General features: G+C 36.4%; 1 pseudogene; it reads left to right on the forward strand.

Moving 5' to 3' along the window:
• The first annotated feature begins 2,303 nt into the window (after positions 1 to 2,303).
• Positions 2,304 to 3,048, forward strand: LOC109374639 (latexin pseudogene; annotated as a pseudogene).
• Positions 3,049 to 21,244: the final 18,196 nt, after the last annotated feature.

Here is a 21,244-nt window from a genome sequence, read left to right on the forward strand (position 1 = left end):
AGTCATTGTAGGTGGAGGGATTTGGGTGTAGTTGGGATAAGTTAGTCTTTAGCATAGAAAAGGTATAGCTGTACCCTGGAGCATAAGAATTATGAGGAAGTAAAACCCTGATACTAATGGAACAATGGTTAAATTGCCCGGAATAAAAAGGGGCACGCTGTAAAATAAAGTGAGACACTTCTTCTTGAGAAAGTGCTCCTGTGTCTCCGCGCGTTTTTTCCTCGCCGACTCTGCCTCCACCTGAGGGAACCCCTGGACCTGCGGGAGCTGGTGTCCCACAGTGATTCCTTTGAGTATGTTCTTCATTTCAGTTATTGTATTCTTTAGTTCTAACTGGTTGTTTTTTATGATTTCTGTATCCTTCTTTATGTACTCCCTAAGTTCCTGAAACATTCTTATCATCAGTGTTCTAAACTCTGTCTCTGAAAGGTTAGATACCTCTGTTTCATTTAGTTCCATTTCTTAAGGTTTCTTCTGATCTTTTACTTGGGACATGTTTCTTTGTTTCTTCATTCTGGCTGTTGCTCTGTTATTGCTTTGATGTATTAGATAGATCACGTAGAAAGAAAAAAAAGAAAAAGAAAAGAAAGGAAAAGAAAAAAGAGAAAAAGAAGAAAGCAAAAAGAAAAACAGAAGAAAGAAAAAAAGGAGGTGGGCTCTCCGCCCACTTTAAAATGCAGATCACTTACTCAGCAATAGAGAGAATCTAGGTGACTAAGCGCCAGCTGTTCTGGGGAAGGCCTTAGTGTACCATGTGCTGACCTTCCTATAGGCTTGAAGTGAGCTTCCTGCAATTAGCTGCTGTGTGCTCTGGAACTGTGCTCAACACCAAAAATCCTCACAGTTTGTGGGCTGTCTGCTGCTGCAAGAAACCCTCTGTGGCCTGCGGAGGTAGGGGCCAGGCACCAGGGGCTCAGGGTGCCCCTGGCAACACAGCTCTAGGTGGGTGGGGCAGGCCCCCAAGGCACCACAGGATGTGGTCAGTGGCCCCCACCAAGTCAGAGCAGTATGCACTCCTGCATCGGCAACCCACTGGCACAAATTCACAAGGAAAGCCCTGGCCGAATCACACAGGCACACAGCTCATGGCCCTACATTCCTGGGAAAACACCCTATTTCAGCCTGTCCCAATCAGCCGCTCGCAGATGAGGCCAAGCAGCTCGACAGCCAGTCGCCACCCAGGCAACTCTGCATGAGCAGTGCAGAAATCAGGGACCTAAGGCGAGTCGTGCACTCCTGGGTCTCAATAAGCAGTCTGTTGGAGTCGGAATGTGCCTGCCAGGTGTTTCCCTGGCTATGCAGCACAAGCAGTGCGGAGGGTGGGGATCCAAGGCCGCATGCATGCGCATGCACACACACACACACACACACACACACACACTCCTACGCCAATTCCAGCAGACCAATATGGTCCCAGACCTGACCCTCTGTGGGAGGGCCTAGCCCTGAAAAAATGGCACCCTTCTGTGCACTATTGTGTGCAAGCTCCACACCAGGGGAACAATGGTCCCAAAACCTCCAGCTCCTGCGTCAACGGCACTCAGTTCAGTCCTTTCTGCAGGCTCTGGGCCCCACTCACACAGCTACTCCCTCCACCAGGAACCGGGTGAGTGCTCACCAGCGAGTGAGTCCGTGTGCCGGCTCCACAGATTCTCCAGCTGCCCTCAACCTCACCTTGTTGAGGTGAGTCAACTAATATAGAGTCCTCACTAATTTCTACTGCCAGCTATCATAGAACTCCTCTTCCCGGCCAAGTAACTCTGGGCTGGTGAGCATGGTGTGGGGTCGGAGGGTCTCTCCCCTAATTGGAGAAGCCTCCCCAGTGCTGAGGTGTCCCTCACGGGGTTTGCCCTCTCTCGTCTCCACCCCTCCTACCAGACTCAACATGGCCTCCTCATTAAGTCCTTCATTTAGAGGTTCTGTTCATCTAGTGTTCAGGGAACTTCCAAGGCTGAATATCTTATAAATTATTTGTAATTTTGTTGTGATCCTGGGAGACAGTTGACACAGTGTCTGTCTATTCTGCCATCTTACTGGAAGACCCTCGTTATTTAATTTTTAGCATAATTAAACCTGCTGATTTACCTTAGTAGAAATAATAAGACATAATGGCTTAATTGAACTGATACATTTATTTAAATTCCAATAGAATAGAATTCTACATCACTTACTTTTGGATGAAATTGGGAGGCTTTTTAAACCTCCTTTTGTGTCTGTATATACTTGGGATAAACACACTGGTTCCTGAACAGGTTGGTGCAAGGTAGAAACAATGCATTTATTATAAAAGAACCCAGAACTGAATGGCGACCTTGCAGCAGGTTGGATTGCGGGGCATTGGTGCACGTCTGCTGAGCTGGTACACATCCGGGCTCTTCTCACCAACAGTGAAAATCCCGCCCACCCACTACCCAGCCTCCAGGGTGTCCTTGGTGGTGGAGAACTGCATCAACTACTAGCAGGGGACTCCCTACAAGGTGTTTCTGATGCAGACAGTCAAGCCAGCATGGAAGATATTACAGGAAGAGGACATAAGTATTGCCTTAAGTTTTATGTGGAAGAAATTACGTACCTAAAAACGAGTGACAGTGAACTGTACAGCTGAAGTACTTTACCCTCCAACAGGACAAGATACTGCACCAGAGTTAACTTTACATTTCAAAAAGAAATCAGAAAGAACCCAGAGGAAGAAGATAATGTTTTATCAAAGACTCAAGTCCATAAAGAAACCACCAGAAACACAAAATATTCCAGACAGTTTGGAAATTTATCTCCAGAAATGAAGCCAGTTCGACATTTAGCCTGGGTTGCCTGTGGTTATATAATATGGCAGAATTCTATTGAAAACACATGGTATAAATGGTAAAAATTCAAACTGTCAAGCAAGTGCAACGAAATGATGACTTCATTGAGTTGGACTACACCATTCTACTTCACGGCATTGCATCTCGGGAGATTATTCCTTGACAAATACAAGGCCTCTGGCATCCACAGTATGGTACTAAAGTAAAACATAACAGCCGTCTGCCAAAGGAAGCACAACTCTAATAAACGAAGACTCTAACACTGGATGGAGTGTCAGTATACTTATCCGTGATGTGTATGTCAATCTTTACTGATGCCTAGCTAAGGGGGCCAAACAAATCCTGAAATGTCACTTTGTATAACTGTCTTGATTACAGTACAGAACTGTATAGCTTACATAATAAAGAATGCCATGATGTAAAAGTGTCTTAATAACAGTAATAGTGCTGTGTACATCCCATAATAAAAGGCTACAATTTCAGAAAAATAAGTAAGAGAACCCAGAACTGTTCCTATATTGTTCATAATGATTAATATCCTAAAATGTAGTAAATATAAATATCACTTTAACTTACAATAAATTTAAATATAATCAAGTATAAGTTGCAATGATTAGTTACTTTTGTTACACTTTTCTATGTTATTCTGATTCTTTTATAATAAAATGATTATATTTTCATGTTGTATCTAGTAATTAATTATATAAATCTAACATAATTTTATGGCTTTAAAATATTTTGATACTTGATACTTTGTTATTTGTTCTTGACCTTGCTGATTAAATCATTACCTTTTCAAATATTCTTCTTTAACAGTTTATACTTAGGGGATATTATAATATCTAATTTTGAGAAATATAACTGGCACTACTTGGGTAATTAATTGGAAGGAAAAGCATAGAAGCAGAGGTAGGAGAAAGGATGCAGGAAGATATAATCCAATCTAAAGATATAATCCAGTTTAAAGATCCACTCTAAAATGTCTTTTAGAAAGGTATTTCAACAATTGATTATAACTCTTCTTTACAAACATTAAAATCATTTATTTTATCTGTACTGTTCACTTGCTTCTTCCAGTTTCTTATAAGTAAAGGTTCAAGAAATTTAGCTTTAACTATTTGTTGAAATTATCTTTGCAATATAGGGATTTCTAAGTCTAAGAAGATGATTTATTAAAAATAATATCATTCTATATTGTTTTAATTACTTATTTATCAGAAGATATATTTCATATGTGGTTTTATATCATTCTATAATACATTTAAATCATTCTATAATACAATAATTTCCCATCCTAAAATATGACAGACCTTTCTCCTTTAAAGCTTTAATTACTTTGTTCATAATGATTGATATTCATAATAACTGATGAATGATTTTTTTAGCACATTCTTTAATAATTTGATGCTAGTTATTAGACGACTTTTATCCAGATGTAGTCAAACTAAGGTAATCAAGTAACAGTGTTATAATCAGAAAATACAAGAAAAATACTTTAGTTGCTAGGATAGCTACTAAGCCAAACACTAACTGGATCTGAACTCTGGCTCAACTAATTAACATAAGAATTTTGTATATCTACTTGAGTACTAAAAAGTTCCTGCTAGTTAAAAAATTAATAAATTATTAAATTAATTTTTTAATTAAGACAAAAATTTGGACACAACATAGATTGATCTTGTCTTTTAGAATACATTACTGATTTTTTTACTAGATTCTATTAGAGAATTTCCATCTATTAGCAAAGATCATAATGAATAAATTTTTGGAGTGAAAGTTTTGTAGCTTATGACATACCAAAAATTCATTCAAAGCATTATAAATATTACTATTAATATATGCATGAATTATAAATCAATCTCTAACCATTTAAATATTTTTCAGCTCAGATATACATGTTTCCCCTGAGAAGACAATAACATTCTAAATATGAAATTGTAGGTTACTGATATTTGAGCATGTCAAGAAAAATGAAGAAAGGGCCTAAAAAAACATTTAATACTTGATTATCTCTTCCAACCACCTGAATTTTATTTTACTCAAACTGCTTTAAAAACTAAAACATTATTACCTGAGATTAAGCAAAATATAGATAACACCATTACCAAAGTGTAATTTTTGGACAGAAATATTAAGGGAATGGGAAATTTAAAAAAGAAGGAAATTTGGCCAGCAACATTCTAATCAGTGCAGGTTGTTTTTTCTAATGCACTGGGGAAGAGTTTACCAACTCATTATTTTAATTTCAAAAATTAGATTTTATACATAAAACACACGTCTCTTTAAGTTTCTTTCTCCACTTTCACATATAAGCAGTTCAACCAGCTGTTGATTTTGCATAGAAGGAGAAATGATGTGAGTTATGCATCTGCATCATCGGTTCATAAGCTGTTGCCACTGGTTTGGCTGGATGGTCAGGGATTTGAAAGATATATGTTTGGAAATTTAATAACAAAATGGTCTGGGGAAGAGGTATGTAGATAGACCTCTGTGAATGAACCAAGCATATGTCAGTGCTTAATAAAGTGTGACTCCAGCAAAGGAGGATTTTAATACTCAAAGTGGGTAGGATGACCCAATCTGTGGATACCAGTCAGCCTTTTTTTCCTGTCCCCTCTGTCATTGTCCAAAGAGGTCATGAGCAAAATGTCCACTATAACAGGAACAGGAGTTATGCATGAACGAAACAACATGAACTTCCGTTCACGAAGGATGACCTCTACAGCCACTGATGAGTGCCAAACTGCCAGCAGTAGGCGCCAACAAGGTCCCTAACATGGTACCATTCCCCAGGGTAATTAGCCAGCTACCTAGCAGTGAGTTGGTTATGATGGCCCACTTCCATTACAGAATTGGCAGCATTTTGTTCTTAATGCAATGGGCACTTACTCTGGATATGAATTTACTTGCCCTGCATACAATCCTTACCTTAAAACTCCATCCATGGACTTATAAAATGTTTTATCTATTATTTTGGTATCATGCACAGCATTGTTTCTGATCAGGTAACTCATTTCATTGCAAATAGGGTCACAAAGATCCCATATATTGATAGAATTCACAGGTGTTACTATTTTGCTCACTATCCTGAAGCAGCTGGCTGAAGTAAATGGCAGAATGGGTTTTTGAAGACTCAAAGCTTGTAGGGCTGGGGCAATGCCTACTGGCTCCATATGCTCTAAATAATGGGGTAATATATGATGCTGTTTCTCCCAATAGCCAGGATTCATAGGTCCAGCAATGAGGGGTATAAATGGGAATGGTTATTCTATGCTGGGATAGAGGTTTTAGTTCCAAGGGGAGAAATGCTTTCCACTGGGAGGCAGAACAATGATTTTGTTGAACTGGAACTTAAGACTGCCACCCAGCCTCTTGGGGCTCCTTGTGCCTCTGAATTGTCAAAGAAGGGAGTTACTGTACTTGAGGTGACTGATCCTGATTATAAAGTGAAAATCAGGATGCTACTAAACAACCAGAAGAAAGGAAGACTATTTCTAGGCTATAGGAGGTCCCTTCAAAAGTCCCTAGTACCACCATGCCCTGCGATCCAAGTCAATGGAAGTCTATAATAATCAAATTCTGCAGGGCTCCTATTGGCACTTCAGAATAAAAACTTGGGTCACCTTACCAGACAAAGAGCCATGGCAGGCTGAGGTGCTTGCTGAGAGGAATATGGACTAGATAGTGGAAGAAGGCAGTTTAAAGTGTCAGCTATGACCACCTCACCAGCTGCATAAATGAGGATGCTACAGTCCTTCCTACCTTTATGTGAATATATTTCTGTATATATGAGTGTATGCATGTGTGTATAAATCATTGTTCCCTTCCCTCTCTTATCTTCTTATCATCTAATATAATAATAGTTAACCTTACGTTTCATATTTAAATTGCAGGATATCAAATAGAAGAGTGAAAATTTCTCAGGAACGTTGTAGTCTCCTCTGGAGAAAGAAAGCATGTGTTTTACAGTGTGCAGGATAGATGTATCATCTTATGTGAAATTATAATTTTTAACTGTCTTTATGTAGAGATAAAGTATGGTTTAACAAGATGTGTATGGATGCAAAATTGATGGACTGTGATGGTCATTTTTATGTGTCAACTTGACTAAGCTATAGTAGTTAGTTATTCAATCAAACACAAACCTTGGTGTTGTTAGAAGGTATTTGGTATATGTGATTAGCATCTGTGATCAGTTGCCTTTAAACAAAGGAGATTAACCTAGATAATCTAAGAGGGACTAATTTAATCATTTGAAATGATGTAACAGCAGAACTGAGGTTTTCCTGAAAAAGAAGAAATTCCATCTGTGGACAACAGCAGCAGTCTTGCCTGAGAGTGTCCAGCCTATCCTTCCTTGTAGCATGTCCTATTTTCAGTTAAGCATCTAATTTTTTAAAACCAATGCAAACTTCAGTCCAGACCTTAAACTGCTTAAATTATACTTTATTACCAAACATATTTCCTGAGACCTCTTTCATACATTCAGAATCACAAAACAGTCTCATTTTTTCTAAAGCTCAAGTTTTCACCTATATCAGGGCTTCTCCACAGTCTATACCTGTATCTAGTTGCAGGTCAATAGAAAGCAAAAACAAAAACCAAGAAATTGTTGTGTCCTAGGGTCATGGTGTGTAAAATATTTAAAGACAAAAGAAAAGTCGATTACATCAAATTCTGCTGAAATGCTGAGTTAAATAAGGACCAAGACTAACTGACTCTTGGGTGTCCCAATATAGGTCACTGGTGATCCCAATAAGAGCAATTTCAAAGGAGTGAAATTAAAAAGATTATGGGTTGAGATGTGGGCAAATTGTTAGATAACATAATGATGAAAGTTTACTCCTGTTAGCTTCTATTTTCTCAGTGAAATGAGAAGCACAATAATAATGAGAGAGAGAGAGAGAGAGAGAGAGAGAGAGAGAGAGAGAGGGGGGGGAGAATGCATGTGTGTGGTATGTTAGAGAAGGAGAGTTATAAAATAACTGCCTGAGAGAAGTTATATATAAAAGTTACACTGGAAAAGGGCTGGAAAAGAAAGTGCATAGTATGTTACCATCATAAAAATCTATACTATTAAATTAAAATACAAATAATTAAGATATTTTATGTTGGTATATTTTATAATAAACATATTAGGTAATTTAAAATAAGTTTGATAATATTTTAAGATTATGCATTTCAATGTAAAATCTATTTTGTTATATCTTTAAAAGTAGCATGCCTTATTGTATTGAGTTTTCAGTGCCTTATCTAAGAACACTTAAAACTAACTGTTCTTATAGGCAATATGCCAAACAGCTTGCAATTTGTTGACTCACTCATAGAGAGCTGAATTGTAACTCTCCAGTGGTAGAAGTTAAATCATTTGGAACACTGCTTGCTCTGGAAACAAACTGAGCAGAAATTGAAATTATCATCCTCCCTAACCCAAGAAACAGTCTCAAAGGCATTGACCTATTTTAGATTTCCTGGGTAAACTGCACTAGATTTCATCCTAAACTCTGACCACGCTATCAAAGCACAATGATGTCCAGTGTAGTTCACAAGTTTCACATGGTCTGCAACTATTTGTCCTAAAAGAAAAAGAAAAGTCTGTCATGGCACCATCACTCCCCTCGCCCCACAGTTTCATTTATTCTTCTCAACAGGTAAAAACATTTCATTCTGTATTTATTGAACATCTCCTGTGGGCACAATACCAGGAAACTGGTGATAGTAAATGAACTAGATTATATTGTGAGTAAGCAGATGTTCGAGCATTATTTGTCACCTGTGACTAGTGGGGGGCTTGACTTAGTTGATGTGTGAAAACCCAGCAAAGCAGCTGGGATCCTTTATGTGAATGTGTGTGAGCTTCTCGCAAGGATGTTAGTAAAAATGTAGTTCATTGGAAATTGGTGTCCTGGTGTAAAATTCCAGAAACTCAAATCTCAGAGCTCTGTTTTCATCAATAACAACAAACACATCCATAGACGTTACTGGAAATATTTATATATTATTTTCTCCATGCCACCACTTCTCTCCTGAAAATGAGTTTTAACCAACACAAAGGTGCGCTTGCAAAATGAAATCTGAGATAAAGCCAGGCCACCACTGCAAATATCAAATGGGTTTTCTAAATTTCCTTTTATCTGTGAAATGTATTATTAAATTAAAACAGTCATATTGATCCTAAAGCTACGGCCTCTCCAAATATTGTCAAAATATATTTAGTCCTACAAAAAAGAAGCCTCTTTATGAATCAAATAAATCAACCAATTTCTCATGATTATACAGAAATACTGACTCAGGAAAACAATTTTGATTGACTTGAGCCACCCTTCTAATTTTAATTATTTTGTACATTACTATTTCCAGCAATAACTCTCTCACACTTCTTTCTCTCCCATGATCCTCTGCTCCCTCTCTCTCCGTTTATCCCACTCTCTCTGGAAGGAAAATGAATTAAAATTTTAAAACATATATAACTAAGATATAAATCTGAGTATACTTATCCAAAGTCATACTTCTGATTCCCTCAGCTCATATTTTCTCCATGGATCTCAGTAAATGGCAGCTTAATTCTTCAGATTACTCAAAATCACAGTTCTAAAGTCACCTTGCTAGACTGGTCTCCTTGTTTCATATCCTACACTTAAATTATCAGCAAATCTTCTTGGCTTTATCGTGAAAGTATAATCTGATTCCAACCTCTTCTCACCAAATACACCAACATCATTCTTGTTCAAGCTACCACCTGTTGCATTGCTTTGAGTAACACCTAAGCTTGTCTCCTTTCTTTTCTCCTTGTCCTCTTCAGTTCATTCTCCATATGTTAAAGTGATTACTTTACATTAAGATCAGATCAGGTTATCCCTATTCCACATTCTCCAATGGTTTTCCATCTCTCACACTGGCCTCTGTGGTGCTGCATGCTTGGTGTCTTGCTGCCCATCCGATCTGATCTCCTACCACTCTTTTGCTCCCTTGCTGTACCATAGCCGTACCTGCTGCCTTACTGCTCCTTGCTGATGCCAGCCAGGCTCTGGCATTAGGGTGTCTGCACTTCCCTCTTCTTGGAACGTTCTTCTCTGAGATAAGTCCAAGGCTACCACTGTCCCTTCCTTCAGGTCTGTGCTCAAACATCCCATTGTTGAGACACATCTTCATTTAGTAACCCATAAAACAAATTTTTTTTAAATAGCATCTTCCTTCCCTATATATGCATTTTATCCTCACTCTGGAATATTTTTTTCTCATAAACCTTATTCAAAAGAATAATTATTTATTTCTCCATGTATTTTTCTGTTTCCTACCATGTAACTATAAACCTTATGAGAGCAAAGGGTTTATGTGTTTTCTTCAATACTGTATCTAGAGCTTCAAAAAAAAGTTTAATTTTTAAATTTATTATCTCCAGGTCATAGTCTATGTATGTACTTTGTATCTTACAACACAACTCAAAAACATGTTCAATATTAGATTTTATATACACACATATTAAAGAATCTAACTTTAAAGATGCTGCTTAAGAATATTTTTTGTTAATTCTATTTTGTTTATTTTTATTTTTCAAAATATTTTTATTAAAAATATAGCTAACATATAATATTATATTAGTTTCAGGTGTACACCATAGTTATTCAACATTTATATAACTAAAGAAGTGATCACCATGATAAGTCCAGCAACCACCTGACATCGTACTATGCTATCACAGTATTATTGACTGTATTTCCAGTGCTGTCTATTACACCCTCATGATTTATTGGTTTTATACCTGGAAATATGGACCTCATATTCTTCTTCACCTTTTCCCCCCCTCTTTTAAATTTTTTTCAACTATAGTTGACCTTCAACACTATTTTATATTAATTTCAGGTATACAGCACAGTGATTAGATATTTATGTGACTTAATAAGTGATTTTCTGACTACTCTAGTACCCACCTGGCACTATACATAGTTATTACCATATTATTGACTATATTTTCTATGTAGTACTTTACATCCCCATGACTGTTTTGTAACTACCAGTTTCTACTTCTTAATCCCTGCACCTTTTTCACCCTGACCCCAACCCTCTTTCCATCTATCACCCCAATAAACCTAGTACCCATCTGACACCGTACATAGTTATTATAATATTATTGACTGTATTCCTCATGCTGTACCCTACATCCTCATGACTACTGTGTAACAACTAATTTGTACTTCTTAATACCTTCATTTCTTTACCCACCCACCCCAAACCCTTCGCAACTGGCAATCATCAAAATGTTCTCTGTATCAATGAGTTTGCTTCTGTTTTGTTTGTTTTGTTCTTTAGATTCCATATATTGGGTTGTCAGAAAAGTCATGATGCATTTTTGGAATGAAAAACATAGAAAAAAATAAGTCACGACTTTTCCGACAACCCGATATAAGTGAAATCACATTGCATCTGTCTTTTTTCATCTGATATACTCCACTCAACACAACACCCTCCAGATCCACCCATGCGGCCACAGATAGCAAGAAAACCAGAAACAGTTATAAAAGGAAACAGTTATAGCAGTCAAATGAAAAAGATTTTGAAATGAAGTAAACAATAATTTCATATATAATTTAGAGATTTTAAATATATGGTATACAAATTGTAGTTTTGTAAACTGGCCCCTGTCCACAGAGGGCAAGGAGAGATTGAAGGATGGAGACCATTCCATACTGGTAGGCAAGTTTAATAAGCAAGGGAATTTACATATGACTGGATGACCCCAAGATGAGTAGATCTCCACACCTGCCCGCCAGAATCTTAAAAGTTTATATGGAGGCCTTAACTGGGTTCAGTCACACATTCAGTTCAGATGGTCTCAACAACACCTTACTGTCTCAAAGCTGTGTCTTTGAAACAGCTCCTCCTGGGAGACTGGTGGGTGGAACATACATTTCAAGGGCAGGGGAGGGGTAAGGAAACCCCCTTTTCCCAGATCCAGTTCATGGGCCATCTTGTGGTCACATCCTCTCAATGACCTCCTCCAATAGAAATCCTAAATAAATGCATGTCAAAGTTTATCAACATGTTAATGAGAAAACTATACAACTTTAAGAACTCTGTTACAAAGAACATTGAGCTTATTGGTGTTTATAGGTATTAAAATTTTTAAAATATGACTGCTGGTTGGATGTAAAACTATTTAATGTTCGTATTCAGGAAAGAGCCATTTTACACCTAGATGAGGGCAGCTTTATGCTTATCTTCAGAGATGCTGGACTACATGGCTGGATTCTTGACCAAAATAAGTCCTACCTTCCTTCTGGACTAATGATTTGTGATGTACTGTTGAAAACCTGAAACTCCCAAGATAGCAAGGAGGGTTTGTTTCTGGATGACTTTCACCTAGTATAAGAGGTTAGACTACTTGGCTTGGCTAAGTAACCAGAGGGACATAAAATACACTGCTGGAAACATCTGGCTGGAGGATCCCTGAAACCAAGATTCATTGCACAAATAGGGAAAGTTCAATCCAAAGATGATGGGCATCTTTGTGCAAATAAGAAAGACCATGGGGAGGTAAGCCTTGATGTCTCTTGGACTTCCTCCTAATGTTGCCTGAACTCTATGTCACTGTCTTATATTCTTTGCATTTATTACAAGCCTTTCTTGAGTATGTTCTATAGTCTCAAGAGCCCTTGAGAAATATCTCTGTAACATTTGCAATTATACAGGTCAGTTAAATGAAAAAAAAATGTATAACAAAACAACATTCCCCCGCCCCCCCCCAAAAAATCCTTTGATGTAATGTTTTCTATGACAGAAGAATTACTTGTAACTACTAGATAAGATGCATAAACTGACATGTAACTTTGTGGTATCTTGTCTCTAATGGAATAGTAAATAGCAAATCAAATAAAAATACATCCTTCTACAAAATTAAATAATCAGTCCTTCAGACAGCTTGAGAAGCAGTGTTCTAACATGCCATTGAAAGGACATGCTCTTTAACCTTTTTCTTATTTCAATTTTTAAAAGACTTTTCTTAGACGTGATCAAGTAAATTTGAAAGGACCTAATTGCTGTATTTGCTCCTTTCATGATATTGCAATGATAATGCTTTTTTTATTCATTTCCTGGAGAGTGACATTTAAAGGACATAGTTAATAAGACCCAGAGAGATTTACCTAACCTGCTGTAAAGATATCTCTGATATGGATTGAGATCCTATAGAGAAACTATGCATTACCCTTGTGTTTATCTATATTTTAACACAAGTATATTTATTGTGGTTGAACTTACATAGTGCTGAACAGAAAAGCTCTGAAACAAGGCGTCCTGATTTTATTAGACCTTAAAAATAATATAGCGAGCAAATTGGGCATTCTGCTAGTCTACTATGCTATAGAGCTAGAGATGAAGTGAAGAAAGGAATGGTTTGAAAACTTAAAATGGAATTTGAAAATGGAAAAATGTTTGCCTTATGTATATGGCACACACAAACACACACACACATACACATAAACAACACACATATACACATATATACATGTGTATGGGGTTTTATATTTTTTATTGCTTAATAAAATTCAAAATTTAAGATGTAAAATATGTCTAATATAGCTACACACAGCTTTCAGTAGTATAAATTGAACACTCAAATAATACAAGCTAACAATATAAAATTAAAAAGCAGAATAAGCTTAGAACGTAAAGAAATAATACTGCAAATATGTATGTGTTATCCTTTTGAAATACACTATTTTTAAAGATTCAAAGCTGATAGTATTGATGTAAAGCATTCTTCAACAATTCAGTTATTTCCTAAAGTAAAATGTGACTTAATCACACAGAATCTTATATGCATGTATATGCAGTAATGTTTGACTCTAATTGATTCTCAGGGAATAGTATTTTATATAATTTTAATGTACACTGTTATCATTTAAATAAAAATACAAAATATGAACTTTGATATATGAGATCTTGAAGTTCATAGTTTATTTCATAAGATATAATTTGAATATAATTTCAAGATTTTCATTTTCATACAATTATGCTTACAGAAATGTTACCTTATAATGCATTATAAAAGAAATATGATATCATTTCCTTTGTTGCTTTTTTTCTGACTTTTTTGCCTTTATAATTATGACTAGTTGTTTTAGGAGTTGCCAGAATTTTTAACTACCCATTTTGTTGCTAATGGGTAGAGATCTAACAGCTTGTAGTAAACTTTGTTCTATCAAGAATATTTTAAAGTATTTACATAAAAGCCTAGTCAGACATTTCTTACAGAATCAAAGTTTGATTTTGAAGCTTTAATTTAAAGAGAAAATAATTTGTCTAGAGAATACATTCTATTTAAATTCTCTGGAGATTTTATTATAATAATTATGAACTCTGCTTTTTGTATATTCATTTCTAAAATTAAATTCTTTGTAATTAACTAAAAGGAATATGCTGTGATATTTTCAAACTGTAAAAACAATCAAGAATAAAGTACCTCATTAGAGCTAAAATATAATGATCACCTGAGTATTTTTTTCCAACAGACTAATTTTGCTTTATAGCTATAACTTTACCACATTTATTGCAATATCTTTATCACATAATGAAAAGTAAGTATTTAGATACTTAGTGCTGACAAGTTGGGAAACCAGCACAAGCTCCTAGTCCAATTATGAAGATGTTTTAGAAGTCAGAGGAAAATGTCAGACTATGAAGAGTTACATTAAAGCAGAGAGAAAAATAATGAGGTACAAGAAGGAACTTTGACCTGATGAGGAAAGAAAATGGAAGAGCTGAGGAGGGCCAGTCTCCAGATTTGAGGGACAAATAGGTAATAGGTGGAAATTCGTGAGTCATTCTTTTTTCCTCTCACAGACACATTCCTTGAGCAGATGATTGTCCACTAGCCATCATAGGACACAAAAATAATGCTACTAGGGCCAGCCGAGTGGCTCAGTTGGTTAAGAGCTCGCTCAAATGTTTGAGCTCTGAGCAACAGCGTTTCGAGTCCAGGCCTGAGCTGGGTTGCCTCTGAGCTGCCAACAGGTGGCAGGATGGCAGAGCTAAAAAAAAAAGCTACTAGAGTCATATTGCAGGTTACATCTAAATGACCCCAAATCCCAAATCCCAGTTACCTCAAATATGGAGTCAATAATTACGAGTAAAGGCAGGTGTGAGAGCGTCCCTTTCATCCCCTTCTCCTCAACCTTCTGGTGTTATGTGACTACCACAAGGAGCGAGCAGAGTATGAGGAAAAGGCAGAAAGAGGTGCCTTAAAAGCCAAGCTTCCAATGCTTCTTCAAGCACTTACTAGTAACAAAAAAGAATAAAAAGCCTAACATCTTAATGGAAAATGAATTCATAGGCAAAGAAACAGACTTTCTTCTGGTTCCAGCACGGTAGCATAAGCCCAAAAGAACTAAATGCAAATTAAAACATAATAGTTCAACATACAAGAAACAAGGCTCCTCAATGTAAACAAAAACTCGCAGATTTCGGAAGGAAATCAACCTGGAGAAGCAATTCTTAAAGGGAAGTTTTTGTTTTATCTTTTATTTTTTTAATCCTAGGTTCAGCTCTTCAAAGTTAATATTTAAAGAATACATATTTTTCAGGTATAATCGATATCAAAGAAGCTCACATACTTAATGTGCACAATTTGATGATTTCGGACATACGCAAACACCCGTAACACCATCACCACAATCAAGGTAATGGACATATTTAACATCTCCCAGAATTTCCCATGTCCTTTGTTTTGGTTTGTTTCTGGGTAACAACACTTAATGTGAGATCTTTAAATTTTGAAGTGCACAAGACCACATTGTTAACTGCAGGCACAGCGCTGTACCTCAGATCTCTAGAACTTACTCATCTTACATAACTGAAACTTTATACCCATGGAACAACAACTTCCATTTCCCCTTATCTCCAGCACCTGGAAACCAGTATTGTACCCTCTGCTTCTAAAAAATCAGCTATTTTAGATATCTCATACAAATGGAAGCATACAGTATTTGTCTTTTTGCAACCATCTTATTTCACTTAGCATAATGTCTCCCAGGCCCATCCATATTGCTGCAAATGGCAAGATTTCTTTCTTTTTTTAAGGCTGAATAATATTCCATTGTATGCATATGCCAAATTATCTTTATCCATTTACCTGTTGATGGACACTTGGGTTGCTTCCTTTTCTAGGCTATTGTGAGCAGTGCTGCAGCGAATGTGGGGGTGCAGATATCTCTTCAATCTCCTGATGTCACTTCTGTGGGATATGTACCCAGGTATGGGATTGCTGGGCCATATGGTAGATCTATTTTTAATTTATTGAGAAATATGCACATGGTTTCCCATAGCTGCTGTACCATTTTACATTCTCATTGACAGTGTACAAGGGTTCTAACTTATCCATAATCTTGTCAAATGTTTTATCTTTTTATTTTAAATATTAACTATCCAAACAGGTGTTAAGGAAGATATTATAGTTTTGATTTGCATTTCTATGATAATTAATAATGTTGAGCATTCTTTAATACACCTGTTGGTCACTTTTATGTCTTCCATGGGGAAATCTCTGATGTACATTGAAAACTATAGCATTGATGAAAGAAATTTAAAGAAATGCAAATATATGGAAAGATAACTCATGTTCATGGATTAAAACAATTAGTATTGTTAAAACGTTCATACTACTGAAAGCAATCTTATGATTCAATGCTATTCATGTAAAAACCCCAATATTATTTTTATATAAATAGAAAATAAATGATACTAAAATTTATATGGAACTATAAAAATCCTAGAATAGCCAAAGTTATCTTGAGCAAGAAGAACAAAGTTGGAGGAATCACACTTTCTGATTTCAAAATATATTACAAAGCCACGGAAACTAAAACAGTATGGGGCCGGCCGAGTGGCGCGATGGTTAAGAACTGGCTTGGGACGCCAGAGGGCCCCATTTCGGATCCCACATATGAGGGCCAGTGACACTGCCCTCTACAGCTAAGATGCTGAACAACAGCTCAACCTGGAGCTGGGCTGCCATGAATCGCTGGCGACAGCGTAGGCTGCAGCCCCTGCTGCAGTGGGTTGCCATAAGCTACTGTGTGTAGCCAGCAGCCAGCATGAGTGGCCGTCCAGAAGCCTGCAACTGACATGCCTTGCCTGGGAAGAGCGCAATGATGGTGCCAACTTGGGCCAGTGAAGCAACATCCTCCACAACTAGACTGAACAACAAAAGGACAGCAACTTGTCTGTTCCCCTTCCCCCAATTCCCCAGCACAGTTCCCATCCCCCAATTCCCCAATAAAAATCTTTAAAACAAACAAACAAAAATAAAACAAAAAACAAAAAAACCAGTATGGTACTGGCATAAAGCCAAATAGACCAATAGAACAGAATTGAGAGCTCAACTATAAACCCACACACATAAAGTCAACTAATCTTTGACAAGAAGACACAATGGGGAAAGGATACTCTCTTCAACAAAATATGCTGAGAAAACAGGATGTCCACATACAAAAAAAATTAATGTAGACACCTACCTTAAACCATGCATAAAAATCAACTTAAAGTAGACTAAAGATGTAAATGTAAGACCTGAAACTGCAAAAATTTTAGAAGAAAACCTAATGGAAAAGCTTCTTGACATTAGTCTTGGCAATGATTTCATGGATATGACACCAAAAGTAGAGCAAAAAAAAAAAAAAGTAAATAAGTGGGACTACATCAAACTAAAAAAGCATCTGCACAACAAAGGAAAAAAAAGTTACAGAATATAAATGTAACCTATAGAATGGGAGAAAATATTTACAAACTATTTAGTATATCTGATAAAGAATTAATTCCCCTACAACTCAGTAGCAAAAAATAAAAATAAATCAATTTAAAAATGGGCAAAGGACTTGAAGAAACATTTTCATTTTAAAATGATTCTTCTTTTTCTGGTAGAATAGACAACAATCTTGGGAGCATAGCAGAAGTGGCAAACTAGATACATAAAACTAAAACTCATTTAAATTTGTCTTTAATAATAAGAAATAGAAGGCTTCTAGGCTGGAGAGCACTGGGAGAATCTCAGAAGGAAGAGTAGTTGAGAAGAAGATTCCCCAATTTTGTGTATGAACCCACATAAGTTTCAGCTTCATCCCTCAAGTATATGTGCACAGAACAAACACAAAGCAATATGGCAAAGGATTTGGGAACTAAAGTGATCTGAACCACTTGTGAAAGTCTCAGAGGATGCATGTGATAGACCTAAACCCACACAGCAAAAGCTTACCTGACTGAACTGAAGTTAGAACCATGGCTACAGAGAGATAAAGCTTATGGTCAGAAGCTCACTAAGTATATTGCCTGCTAAAATCAAAACAGCATAATTCTCCAGGTGATTATGATAATACCCAAGGCCTGCCCAGCATAACTATTAAAGTATCCAGGATATTATTCAAAATTATATGATATAACAAAGACCCAGGAAAATGCAACTAATCATCAAGGAAAAAAAATGAAACATCAAGAGCCACACTGAAGACGACATAAATGTTGAAATTATTAGCAAAGAATTTTAATCCGTTGTTATAACTGTTCCAATCAGATAAGGAAAAATACAATGAAATTAATAAAAAAATAAGAATTTTCAGGAGAGAAAACTATAAAATGTATCAAAATGGAAATTTTAGAACTAAATGTAAAATAACTGAAATTAGAAAAACAAACAAATAAAAACCACCTCATTTGATGGGCCAAGTAACAGAATGAAGATGACAGATAAGAAGAGTCAGTGAAGTAGGTAAAAAGGGATAAAGAATAAAATAGCAAAGTCACAGGGGCTATTGAACAATACGAAAACATCCAGCATCTACAAAATTGGAGTCATGGAAACAGAGAAGAAAAATGAAAGTGGAAAATATTTGACTAAATAATGGATAAAAATAGCCTAAAAACCCCAAAATTTTATATTCAGCAAAAATATTCTTCAAGAATGAAGGTGAACTAAACAACACTAAAGAGAACAAAGAGAAATTGTTACCAGCACATGTAAATGCAAAAGGTTTTAAAGAAAATAATAAAAAATGGGAAAATGTGGATCTTCAGAAATGAAAAAAGAGTAACAAAAGCAGTAAATAACTGAATAAGTCCTAATAATAATAAGTCCTAAAAATAATAAAAAATAATAAAAAAGTATACTATGAATACTCAAAAAATAAGTAAAACAGGAAATGGGAAACACATATAAGGAATAAAAACAAAGGAGGCCAAAAGAAGTAACTAAATGGTAGACTTAAATCTAATCATATTGATAAATACAATGAATATTAATTTTTAAGACTTTTTTAGAGCAGTTTTAGGTTCATAGCAAAATTGAGAGGAAGGTACAGAGGTTTCAAATATACCTCCTGTCCCCACACAAGCAGAGCCTTCCCTATATCAGCACCTCCCACCAAAGTGGCACATTTGTTACAACTGATGAACCTAGATGAACACATCATAGTCACTCAAAGTCTACAGTTTACACCAGGGTTCACTCTTGGTGCTGTGCATTCTGTGGGTTCAGACAAATGTTTAATGTCATGTATCCATTATTACAGTATTATACAGAGACGTCTCAGTGCCCTAAAAATCCTCTGTGCTCTGCCTAGTCACCCCTCCTTCCCCCAACCACTGGCAACCACTGATCTTTTTTGTCGCCACATTTTGTCTTTTCCAGAATGCCATATATTTGGAATCACACATATTTAGCCTGTTCAGATTGACTTCTTTCAGTTAGTAATATGCATGTAAGGCTTTTCCATATCTTTTCATGGCTTGATAGCTCATTTCTTTTTAACACTGAATAATATTTCACAATTTATCCATTCACCAGTGAAGAATATCTTGATCACTTCCAAGTTTTGAAAATTATGAATAAAGCTGCTATAAGCATCTGTGTGCAAGGTTTTGTATAGACATGAGTTTTTTAATTCATTTAGATAAAGACCAAAAAGTAAAATTGTTGGATCATATGATAAGAGCATGTTTAGTGAGAAACTGCCACACTGCCTCCCAGCGTGGCTGTACCATTTGACATTCCCACAAGCAATGGATGCAAGTTCCTGTGTTGCTCCAAATCCATGCTAGCATTTGATGTTATCAGTGTTCTAAATTTTGGCCATTCTAATAGGAGTATAATGAAATATATATATTTAGAAATTCAAAATAAAGGCAGAGACTGACAGAGTAGATTAAAAGCATGATTTTATTATACTACCTACAAGAGAGTCACAATATAGTTTGAGTACCCATATTTCAGCTTGTAAATACTATCCTTAACATAAAAGAATCAAGATTCCTTGATTCTTGTAGCCACCCTGCCAAAATAGCATGATGCATATCCAGAATTTCATTTTGATGTTGAGACTGATAGCAGCCATGTAAGAGGGTGTGAAAAGGTTTACTACTCAAAGTATGAGGCTTGCTGAAATATCAGGATACAGTCACCAAGCAGGTCTAAAAGGGGCTTACGGGAGAAGAAAAAGGACCTATTTGAGGTTTTTAATGCGGTGAGAAGGGAGGAGCTGGGATGAGTATTCCTGAGTGTGGGGATGGGCTTGTCGGGTCTGACTCTCCCACCAACACCTAAGGTGGGTGTCTCAGGCTTTCCTACCAACTTGCCCAAATCTTGGGCAAAAGAGAAGGGTGAGGTATAAAAATCGTCAGCACTCAAACATCAAAAAATGGAGTTACACTTTATTACAATTCACCCCTGATGTTTGACTGATGATTAAAATGTGACATGTTTCGTGTAATCCAGTTTGAACGTGCTCAAATAAGCCACGATGGTGCTCTGTGAGGCCCGCAGTCTGAAGACTGTAAATAAAGTGCAAGTCCTGTTGAATGCCTTATAAGGGAGCCCAGCACTGAGCATTCTTACTGAAATGAGTGCTTTGGTGACTAACAGTAGTGTCTGGAAGTCCTCAAAATGGCGTCATGAAAAACAATAAAAGGCAGGATGGAATGTCCTAAATTAAGAGAGACTACAGATATTGGGTTGTCGGAAAAAAAAAAAGTCATGATGTATTTTGTCTATGTTTTTTGTTGCAAAAATGTGTCATGACTTTTCCGACAACCCAATATACTATGTGAATTAATTGCTCTTGTTTTTGTTTAAGCATGTTTTTTTTTTCTCTAATCATCTTAAGTGATATACAGGGATTTACAGTAAAGGTTAGGTTTTAAGAAATGAGTACTATGGAGGGAGGGCAGAGATTGTGGTTGATGGGTTGGTTGCATAAAATGTGAGAGTGTTATAATAACGAACAATGGAATGTCTGCTAGATTAGGAGATAAGACATCAGGGGAGTATTAGGGAAAAGTGAAGAGAAATGAACTAGATTTCTTGAAGAATTTTGAGCTGGGAGGGTATAATACAGAAAAAGTAAGTTAGCAGATGGTGACCAGAGTGTGATGTTTGAAATAAAGATTTGAGAGGTGAT

This window comes from Hipposideros armiger, unplaced genomic scaffold (genome assembly GCF_001890085.2).
Source record: "Hipposideros armiger isolate ML-2016 unplaced genomic scaffold, ASM189008v1 scaffold_849, whole genome shotgun sequence".
NCBI classification, from domain to species: Eukaryota; Metazoa; Chordata; class Mammalia; order Chiroptera; family Hipposideridae; genus Hipposideros; species Hipposideros armiger.